The sequence below is a fragment of the Mus caroli genome, unplaced genomic scaffold (assembly GCF_978045245.1).
Source record: "Mus caroli unplaced genomic scaffold, Mus_caroli_1 scaffold_14, whole genome shotgun sequence".
Lineage (NCBI taxonomy): Eukaryota > Metazoa > Chordata > Mammalia > Rodentia > Muridae > Mus > Mus caroli.
In genome coordinates, this window is record NW_028227269.1 from 112,737,131 (window position 1) to 112,748,068 (window position 10,938).

Below are 10,938 nucleotides of genomic sequence, written 5' to 3' on the forward strand. Positions count from 1 at the left end.
GAATACTCTGGAAGGCAGACACACATGTATCTTCCTATTATATTGAGTCATACAACCTCATTCAGGTGGGGATTAGAAACACATTCATCCATTTCCAAGTCATAATTCCTGCCTTGTTATAGGACTGTGAAGTGATAGACAAAGCTCTTGCTTTTTCTGAGAAAGTCTTCAAGCTAGTCTTCTCATTCAGGAGGAAGCCTCTGCTCCTCTTGGGTTTCTGACCCCCTCAGGATGTGGTCACAACACTGTGTCTTGCACAGTAATAGACAGCAGAATCCTCAGATGTCAGGCTGCTGAGCTCCATGTAGACTGTGGAGGATGTGTCTGCAGTCAGTGTGGCCTTGCCCTTGAACTTCTGAGCGTAGTCAGTAGCACCAATTCCAGGAATAATTCTTCCAATCCACTCCAGGCTATATCCAGTTCTCTGCTTCACCCAGTCCACATAGTAGCTAGTAAAGGTATAGCCAGAAGCCCTGCATGACACCTTCACTGAGGCCCCAGTCCTCAGCAACTCAGCCCCAGATTGCTGCAGCTGGACCTGGGAGTGGACACCTGTGGAGAGAATAGCAGTTTGAATGTCAGTGACACTTGAATGACTGTTCCATTTTCAAATCTGGAACTAGGGAGCTCTTACATGCAACTAATACTGCCAATAAGAATATGATTCTTCTCTGTTTCATGGTGAGGACTTTGTGTGCTCAATGACTCTTGAGAAGACAGTGATCATATGCTATTATTTGGTGTGGTCATTCTTGTATTTAACACCACAGAGTCATGTGATTTGCATATTCATGAGTGAGGGTTATTCTTATATAAGGACCTAGTCAAGCTGGAGAAAAAGGAGGTAGTGGACACCTCTGTAAGGTAGGAGGATGTGTAGGGCCAAATCCTAATCATGAGTGAGAAAGTATCCTTTCCTGAGACCAGTGCAAACCCTGTGGATATAATATCAAGCCAAATCTTTCAATTTAAAAATATAATGCTAACCTGAGATATTTTTTCCTCTCGGTGAAAAATAAAATTGATTTTCAGGTGGGGGTAGTGATGTGGATAATAGTTAATATAAATTTCAAAACCCTTAAGTTATGAGAAATTGCAATCTTTTTTATGTATATGAAAACAATAGTGGATTTTCTAGTAGATTGTCTACTAAAATGCTGCACAAATGCCTACCAGAAATTTATATTGCTCAGAAATGTGTGCACAGAAATATTTATTTATGTAGAATTGACAAATGGGGCCTCATAAAAGAAACAAACTGAGCCATTGTAATATTGAATAAAATCAACTTTCATCCTAAATTTATCAAAAAAGAAAAGGAGTGCCACTTCATAATCATCAAAGGTAAAATCTACCAAGATGAACTCTCAATTATGAAAACCTATGCTCCAAATGCAAACCCACATTCAATCTGTCAATGGACAGATCACGGAAACAGAAACTAAAAAGAGACACAAGATAGAAATAATCCCATTCATCCTATCAGATCATCACAAACTAAGGATGGTCTTCAATAACAACAAAAATAGTAGAAAGCCCACATACAGATGGAAACTGAAGAATACTCTACTCAATGATAAGTTAGTCATGGAAGAAATAAATTAATTAAATACACTTTAGAATAAATGAAAATGAAGCCACAACATTCTCAAACTTATGGGACATGATGAAAACAGTGCTAAAAGGAAAACTCATAGCTCTGAGTGCCTACAAAAAGAAACTGGAGAGAGCATACACTAGCAACTTGCCAGCAAATCTGAGAGCTATAGAACAAAAGGAAGAAAACAGACTCGAGAGGAGTAGAAGACAAGAAATTATCAAACTCACAGAGATATCAACCAAGTAGAAACAAAAAGACCTATACGAAGAATCAACCAAGCCAGGAGCTGGATCTTTGAGAAAATCAACAAGATAGATAAAACCTTAGCCAAACTAATTAGAGGGTGAAGAGACAGTACATAAATCAAGAAAATCAGAAATGAAGAGGGAGGCATAACAAAGGAAACTGAGGAAATCCAAAAGTTCATCAGATCCTACTACAAATGCTTATACTCAAGAAAACTGGAAACTCTTAATGAAATGTACAATTTTCTAGACAGATACCAGGTATGAAACTTAAACTAGGAAAAGATAAACTATCTAAACAGCTTCATAACCCCTAAAGAAACAGAAGCAATAATTAATAGAGTCTGAAGAAAATAGCCCAAGATCAGGTTGGTTTAGTGCAGAGTACTATCAGCCATTCAAAGAAGATCTAATAACAATACACTTCAAATTATTCCACAAAATTGAAACAGAAGGAATTATACCCAATTTGTTCTATGAAGTCACAATTACTCTGATACCTAAATGACACAAAGACCCAATGAAGAAAGAGAATATCATACCAATTTCTGTTATGAATATCAATGCAAAAATACTAAAAAAATGTCTGCAAACTTAATTCAAGAATATTTCAAAACATTTATCCATCCTGATCAAGTAGGCTTCATCCCAGGGACGAAGGAATATTTGAGTATATGGAAATCCATCAATGTAATTCAATTTATAAAAAAAACTCAAAGGCAAAAATCCCACATGATCATTTCATTATATTCTGAGAAAGCATTTGACAAAATCAAACATTCTTTCATGATAAACATTTTGGATAGATCAGGAATAAAAGGCTCATACCTAAACATATCAGAATCAATATACATAAAACGAGTAACCAAAATCAAACTAAATGGAGAGAAACTTGAAGCAATCCCACTAAATTCAGGGACTAGAAAGGACTCTTTCCCTACCTGTTCAATATAGTATTTGAAGTCCTACCCAGAGCAAGTAGAAAACAAAAGGAGATCAAAGGGATACACATTGCAAAGGAAGAAGTCAAAATATCACTATTTGCAGGTGACCCAAAAATTCCACCAGAGAACACCTAATCCTGATAAACAACTTCAGCAAAGTGACTGTATGTAAAATTAACTCAAACAGATCAGTGACCTTCATCTACTGAAAGTATAAAAAGACTATGAAAGAATTTACAAGGCTAACCCTTCACAATAGTCACAAATAATATAAAATGCCTTGGTGTGACTCTAAATAAGCAAATGAAAAATCCCTATGACAAATACTTCAAGTCTTTGAAGAAAGAAATTGAAGAAGATTTTGGGACATGGAAAGATCTCACATGCTCAAGGATTGGCAGAATTAATATAGTAACAACAACTATCTTGCCAAAAGCAATCTACATATTCAATGAAATCCCCATCAAAATCCCTACTGAATTTGTCATAGAGTTAGAAAAGGCAATATGCAAATTTATCTGGAATAACAAAAAAGCTGAGTGAGTTAACCCAATTACAAAAGAATACACATGGTATGCCCAGAAGTTCAGAATATCCAACATAAATTAACTGACAATAAGAATCTCAAGAAGAAGGAAGACCACAGTGTGGATATTTCAGTCCTTAGATGGAAGATCAAAATACCCATTGGAGGAGATATAGAGACAAAGTTTGGAGCAGAAACTGAAGGAAAGTCCATCCAGTGATTGTCCCACCAGTGGAGACATCCCATAAACAGTTACCAAACCCCGACACTATTGTGGATGCCAACAAGTGCTTGCTGACAGGAGCCTGATCTAGCTGTCTCCTGAGAGGCTCTGCCAGTGCCTGTTGAATACAGAAGTGGATGCTCAAAGACATCCATTGGGCTGAGCACAGGGTCCCCAGTGTAGAAACTAGAGAAAGTTCCTAAGGAACTGAAGGGATTGTAACCCTGTAGTTAGTAGGAACAACATTATGAACCAACCAGTATCCTCAGAGCACCCAGGGATTAAACCATCAATGGAAGAGTACACAGGGATGGAATCAAGGCTTTATCAGGTTATGTAGCAGAAGATGGCCGTGTGAGACATCAATGAGAGGAGAAGCCCTTGATCTTCTGAAGGCTCCAAGCCCCAGTGTGGGTGAATACCAGGACAGGGAAGCAGGTGTGGGTGGGTTAGTGAGCAGGGGGAGTGGGAATGGGATAGGGAGGTTTTTTGGAGGGGAAATGGGGAAAGGGAATAAAGTTTGAAATGTAAATGAAGAAATATCTAATAAAAAAAGAAATAAAATTATCAAAATATGACTATGGGTCAATGGAATAGTCATGTCTACAGTCATACAGGACATGTTATCTTTCTTAACTATGATCTTGTGTTTGTTTTTTTTTAAAATACAGACTCCAGGAGAAATTATCTTACTTAGACATATTAAAGTTACCATATAATCAAAATTTAAAATATGTTCTGACTGGTCTCTGTTATTTCTAAGCTCTGAGAAAGGTTTGCGAATGAGTGCCACACACCTTTATCCCCTTACAATGACTCTTACTTTTAAATGAGGCTGGATTCTGTGCTGACAGGGTCTGTAACTTCATTCAAGAAGAGAAGTGTAAGAACCCTGTCATTACCTATACTCTGTGCATCCTGGCAAGGTTGGACAGAGCTCAGGCTTTCCTAAGTCTTCCCTGAATTCTGCTAGAAATTTCTTCATGAACTTATATAAGGTTCCATTGTGTAATGAGGTGTGCCATTTTCCTATGATACACCAAATAATTTTATAGAATCCGACTTTTCCAGAGGAACAGACTTGAGACAAATGTTCTATATATTTGTATTTGTGTATATATATATATATATATATATATATATATATATATATATATGCATGCACTTATACATATATTATACACACACACATACACAGTAAACAGACTGTCTCAAGATAGTCCATAAATGGCTGTCTCTAGAAGGAGAGATTAATCACCCAATAGTCATTTGATTCCCCAGGCAAGATGCCTTAGCTGGTCTTCAGTATATATCTTAATACTGAACAATTAGGCTATAATACCACCTTAGCAATAGTTCAGAACTAGATATAAGAACTTCCCAGGGATAATGAGTGCAGGCAGTCCAAAAGCAATGTTTCATACATCCATGTCCTTTATGAAGGCAGCAGCTTGAGCATCAGCACCATCCAACTGGTATGGCCCAGATGTTGAGTGGATCTTTCTTTCTTAGGTTCTTTCTTAATAAAAGATGTAATTCATTCATAATTTGCATATACAGTCTCACCAATACCACCCAAACAAAGACAACAGCAATAGACAATACACAGTAGGTAAGGACAAGTCTACAAGACTCAAAATCTACAAAGAACTGGACAGAAGTAGCAGGTAACAGACAAATACTGAGTGTGAGAAAAATATCTTGCCCCAGGAAAAGAACACCATTTGATTATCAAATATCAACTGGTCAGCCTTAAACGCATTCACACAAGTAACAGTATACAGACTGACAGACTGAACCCTGTTCTGTCAGTCTGTATGTAAATAAATGTGGTGGTTTGAATATACTTGGCCCATGTGAAAAGGCACTATTAGAAATTGTTACCTTTTTGGAATAAGTTTGGCCTTGCTAAAAATAGTGAGTCAAATGTGCAGGCAGGCTTTGAGGGCTCCTAGTTCTCAATTTCCTACCAATCCAGAAGTGACTGTTTTCTTCTAGTGGCTTTCAGATGAAGATATTGAACTCTCGGCTATTCCTAGAGCACCTTTACTGCCTGAGTGCTGCCATGCTTCCCTCCATGATGATAATGGACTGAACCTCTGAAACACTAAGTCAGGCACAATCTTACATTGCACTTTATAAAAGTTACCTTCATCAGGTTTCTCTTTATAGAAAAAAAAATCCTTTTCTTTTCCTCTTTTCAAGACTTATTTTTATTAGGTATTTTCTTCATTTACATTTCAAATGTTATGCCCTTTCCTATTTTCCCCTTCAAAAACCCCCTATCCTCTCCCCACCTTCCCATGATCATAAATCCACCCACTCCCCCTACCTGGCCCTAGCATTCCCTTATAATAGGGCATACAACCTTCACAGGACCAAGGGCCTCTCCTCCCATTGATGCCTGACTAGTCCATCCTCTGCTACATATGCAGCTAGAGCCATGAGTGCCACCATGCCTTTTCTTTGGTTATTGGTTTAGTCTTAGGGCGCTCTAGAGGTACTGGTTAGTTCATATTGTTGTTCCTCCTATGTGGCTGCAATCCCCTTCAGCTTCTTGAGTACTTTCTCTAGCTCCTTCTTTGGGGAACCTGTGCTCCATTCAATGGATGGCTGTGAGCATTCACTTCTGTATTTGACAAACACTGTCAGAGACTCTGAAGAGACAGTTATATCAGACTCCTGTCAACAAGCTCTTGTTGGCATCCACAAAATCCTTAAGTAACACAGAAATATATATGTAACAACAATTAAAGAATAAGAGGTCATGAATTTGAAACAGAACAAGAAGAGTTATATTAGATTGTTTGAGGGAGGAAAGAAAAGAGAGCAATGACAAATTACATGTTATAATATTATAATCTCAAAACATAAAAATTTAAAGTATTATATCAGTTGATTCATTAAGTGAAAAGAAAAAGGTTTTTCATAACAGGATTTCCTAGTGTAGTTTTGATGGATCCAGTAATCACTCTGTTGACCAGACTGATCTAAAACTCACAAATATCTGCATGCCTCTGCCACTTTAGTGCTGGCATTAAAGGTACGTGCCACCAATTCCCTGGATGGAATTTAACTACAATATTTAAAGTTGCCAATAATAAGAAAAATTGTGCATGATGTATGGAAATGATCTGTTCTATTTGTTAAACCTTTATATAATCATAAAACTAGTCCAAGGTAAATATTTACCAAAATTAAATAATTAAAAATATGCCCTACCTCCAGTGGTAATGTGATTATTCTTTTTATCCCAGAAATTTGTCAGTCCTAAACTTTAGCATGTCTGTATGTCTGTTTCAGCAGGGTTTTTCATTGTCTCTATTGGAAATTGTTTTCCATTTGTGTTCCTCTGTGTGTATGTCTTGTGTGTGTGTGTGTGTGTATACAAAGAGTCTAGAAGAGGGCCTCTGTTGATCTCATGTTGAAGGTAGAGGTAAGCTGTTGAACATGTCCTATATAATCAAACTCAGGGGCTCTACAAAAGGGGCAAGCATTTTTAACAGCTGAGATGAAATCTCAGCCCTATTAACCTTTTCTCCCTCTGGAATTGAGCTACATTCTTCTGATGTACTAAATTTTGAAAGCGCTGCTTTTAGGGAAGCTTGGGTGTCTCTTTCCTGCTTGCTATTTGTGCCCTTTCCTAGAGCATCAAAATTTGAATATTCTGCCCACTATACATTTTTTAAACAATGGAAAAAATATAAGCCTTGTTAGAAATGATTTGTGCGATACCTGAATTCAAAGATATTCTATTTATAATATCCTTATCTGTTCCTTTAAAAATTATTAGATAACAAGAAGGTGGACTCCAGAAAATCAAATAACACCATTAAAATATGGGGCTCAGAGCTAAACAAAGAATTCTCACCTGAGGAATACCGAATGGCTGAGAAGCACCTTAAAACAATGTTCAGCATCCTTAATGCAAATCAAAACAACCCTGAGTTTCCATCTCACACCAGTCAAAATGGCTAAGATCAAAAATTCAGCTGACAGCAGATGCTCGCGAGGATGTGGAGATAGAGGAACACTCCTCCATTGTTGGTGGGATTGCAAGCTTGTACAACCACTGTGGAAATCATTCTGATGGTTCCTCAGAAAGCAATCTCTCTCCTGGGCATATATCCAGAAGATGTTCCAACTGGTAAGAAAGACACATGCTCCACTACGTTCATAGCAGCTTTATTTATAATAGCCAGAAGCTGGAAAGAACCCAGATGCCCCTCAACAGAGGATTGGATACAGAAAATGAGGTACATTTACACAATGGAGTATTATTCAGCTATTAAAAAGAATGGATTTATGAAATTCCTAGGCAAATGGATGGACCTTGAGGGCATCATCCTGAGTGAGGTAACCCAGTCACAAAAGAACTCACATGATATGTCTTCACTGATAAGTAGATATTAGCCCAGAAACTTAGAATACCCAAGATATAAGATACAATTTACGAAACACATGAAACTCATGAAGAGCGAAGACCAAAGTGTGGACACATTGCCCCTTCTTAGAATTGGGAACAAAACACCCATGGAAGGAGTTACAGAGTCAAAGTTTGGAGCTGAGACAAAAAGATGGACGATCTAGATACTGCCATATCCAGGGATCTATCCTATAATCAACCTCCAAACGCTGACACCATTGCATACACTAGCAAAATTTTGCTGAAAGGACCCAGATATAGCTGTCTCTTGTGAGACTATGCTGCAGCCTAGCAAACACAGAAGTGAATGCTCACAGTCAGCTATTGGATGGATCACAGGGCCCCCAATGGAGGAGCTAGAGAAAGTACCCAAGGAGCTAAAGAATCTGCAACCCTATAGGTGGAACAACATTATGAACTAACCAGTACCCCGGAGCTCTTGACTATAGCTGCATATGTATCAAAAGATGGCCTAGTCGGCCATCAATGGAAAGAGGCCCATTGGTTGTGCAAACTTTATATGCTTTGGTACAGGGGAACGCCAGGGCCAAGAGGTGGGAGTGGGTGGGTAGGGGAGTGGGGGGTAAGGGTATGAGGGACTTTTGGGATAGCATTGGAAATGTAAATGAGGAAAATACCTAATAAAAAACTTTTAAAAAAAGAAAAAAATTATTAGATATTTTCTATATTTACATTTCAAATGTTATCCCCTTTCTTAGTTTCCCCTCTGAAAACCACCTCCGCTATATCCCTCCACTCCATCTCCCTCACCAACCCAACCACTCCTGCTTCCTGGCCCTGGCATTCCCCTATACTAGGGTATAGTACCTTCACAGGACTGAAGGACTCTCCTCCCATTGTGCCTGACTAGCCCATCCTCTGCTAAATAGGCAGCTAAAGCCATGAGTCCAACCATGTGCTTTCTTTGGTTGGTGTGTTTGTCACTGGGTGTTCTGCGGGTACTGGTTAGTTCATATTGTTGTTCTTCCTAGGGGGCTGCAATACCCTTCAACTCCTTGGGTACTTTCTCTAGCTCTTTAATTGGGGATTCTGAGATCTGTCCAATGGGTGGGTGTGAGCATCCACTAATGTATTTGTCAGGCACTGGCAGCACCTCTCAGGAGATAGCTATTTCAGACTCCTTTCTCTCAGGAGAAAGCTCTTATTGACATCCACAATAGTGTCTGGATTTGGTGGTTGTATATGGGATGAATTCCCAGTTAGGGCTGGTGCCCTTCCCTGTTACAGAGTCAGAGGGCTCAACCAGACACAGAAATATAAAAGGTTTTCTGAATAGTAGAAATAACCATGTATGAGTAGAGAATAAGGAATTTCTCACTTTGTTCTCAGAGTCTACTAGGCACACATGAAAGAAGCCCATTATAATCGACTAAATGATTTGTATTAGAATGGATGAGCTTGAGACAGAAACAGCCATTTCTTTTCTCAGATGCTGACTTGTTCAATTACATGATGCCACTACAGATCGTGGGGGAAAGAGACTACTGAGAAAGTGGTCTCACCTGCCCAGATTCCTATAAACAATAGCCCCTTTATGGAATCGATGGCCACTGTGCTCCCCCTGCTGGTACTGAGAGCTCCTGCAGGTAAGTTTGTGTCTAGGCTCACAAAGAAGACTTCTCACTGTGTCTGTGCAGTAATAAATTCCAGTGTCTTCAGCTCTTAAGCTGTTCATTTGCAGGTAGACACTACTTTTGGAATCATCTCTTGAGATGGTGAACCTCCCTTTCACAGACTCCGCATAATGTGTTGCATAATTATTAGCTTTGTTTCTAATTTCAGCAACCCACTCAAGCCCCTTCTCTGGAGACTGGCGAACCCAGTGCATCCAGTAGTCACTGAAAGTGAATCCAGAGGCAACACAGGAGAGTTTCATGGATCCTCCAGGTTGCACCAAGCCTCCTCCTGACTCCTCAAGCTTCACTTCACTCTGGACGCCTGAAAACACAGAGAATCTTGTCAGTAAGCAGTCAAAACATTCAGTGTTCCTCTCACTCCCGTCCACTCACACACTCAATATCACTTCTGTCCACTCACACACTCAATATCCCTTATTATCTATGAATTACCTTTTAAAAGAACAATAATAAAAGCACAGCTCAGTCTCAAGTCCATGGTGAATATTCTGTGTCCGTGTTGGTCACTGAAGGGAAAGACTTGTGAGTCCAGAGTTAGGTGCCTCTGTCAGAGCTTTAGAGTCAGGGTTGATATTCATAATCAAAGGGAAATATTATTTGCATTTCTGTGTGCTATATCATGAGCTCAGGGTGGGAGCTTTAGAAGACTCAAATAATAATGCAGATAGATATCTGATAAGTAGTCAAGGAAAAGTGGCATTACAACATCAGTATATCATTTACTAACCTGGGGTTTTACCACAGTGGATTTTGTGTATGCTCAAGCCCTGTGTTTATTTGTAGCAATTTCATGGATACGTAAGTGGTAGACAGAAGAAAATCATATTTAAGTAATGCATGTGCTATATGAACTGTGCTTCCAAAAAGAAAATTAGTAGATAGAAAAATAAAATAACTTTTACTTAGTATGTATTTCCAGTTATATATAATAATATAAATTTTCACTCTCACTTTATTGTGCTTTGTAAATGCAAACTCTTACTGTCTTGGCAAAAACATAAAACAAGTTCATAGGGAAGTTAGATAAGAAAATACTTAAATGTTATAATTTAGGGAAAGTCTTAAAAGTGTCACTGAATAATGTCTGGCTACATTAAATTGAAGTAGCCAAATGTGACGGAAGTCATACCTAAATGTTACAGCACAGCATGTATAAAGCTCAAAATTTAATCATAGACCTTCATAAAATAAATGTGAATTTTACTTGAGATTGTGTCTTGATTCAAAATCTGCACACACACTGAAGGTTTGTGTGTATTCCTTAGTTCCTCCAGTGCTGAGCTTCCCATCCACCATTTAGGCCACTGCTTTTCCAT

General features: G+C 38.5%; 1 pseudogene across 1 annotated transcript; it reads right to left on the bottom strand.

The window, feature by feature from the left end:
• Positions 1 to 226: 226 nt before the first annotated feature.
• LOC110306619 (immunoglobulin heavy variable 3-72 pseudogene) lies at positions 227 to 10,165 on the bottom strand (annotated as a pseudogene). Its single transcript, XR_015045095.1, has 3 exons — positions 10,055 to 10,165; positions 9,594 to 9,923; positions 227 to 552 (listed from the first exon to the last, which is right to left on the bottom strand). The product of XR_015045095.1 is annotated as an immunoglobulin heavy variable 3-72 pseudogene (transcript).
• Between the last annotated feature and the right edge of the window lie 773 nt (positions 10,166 to 10,938).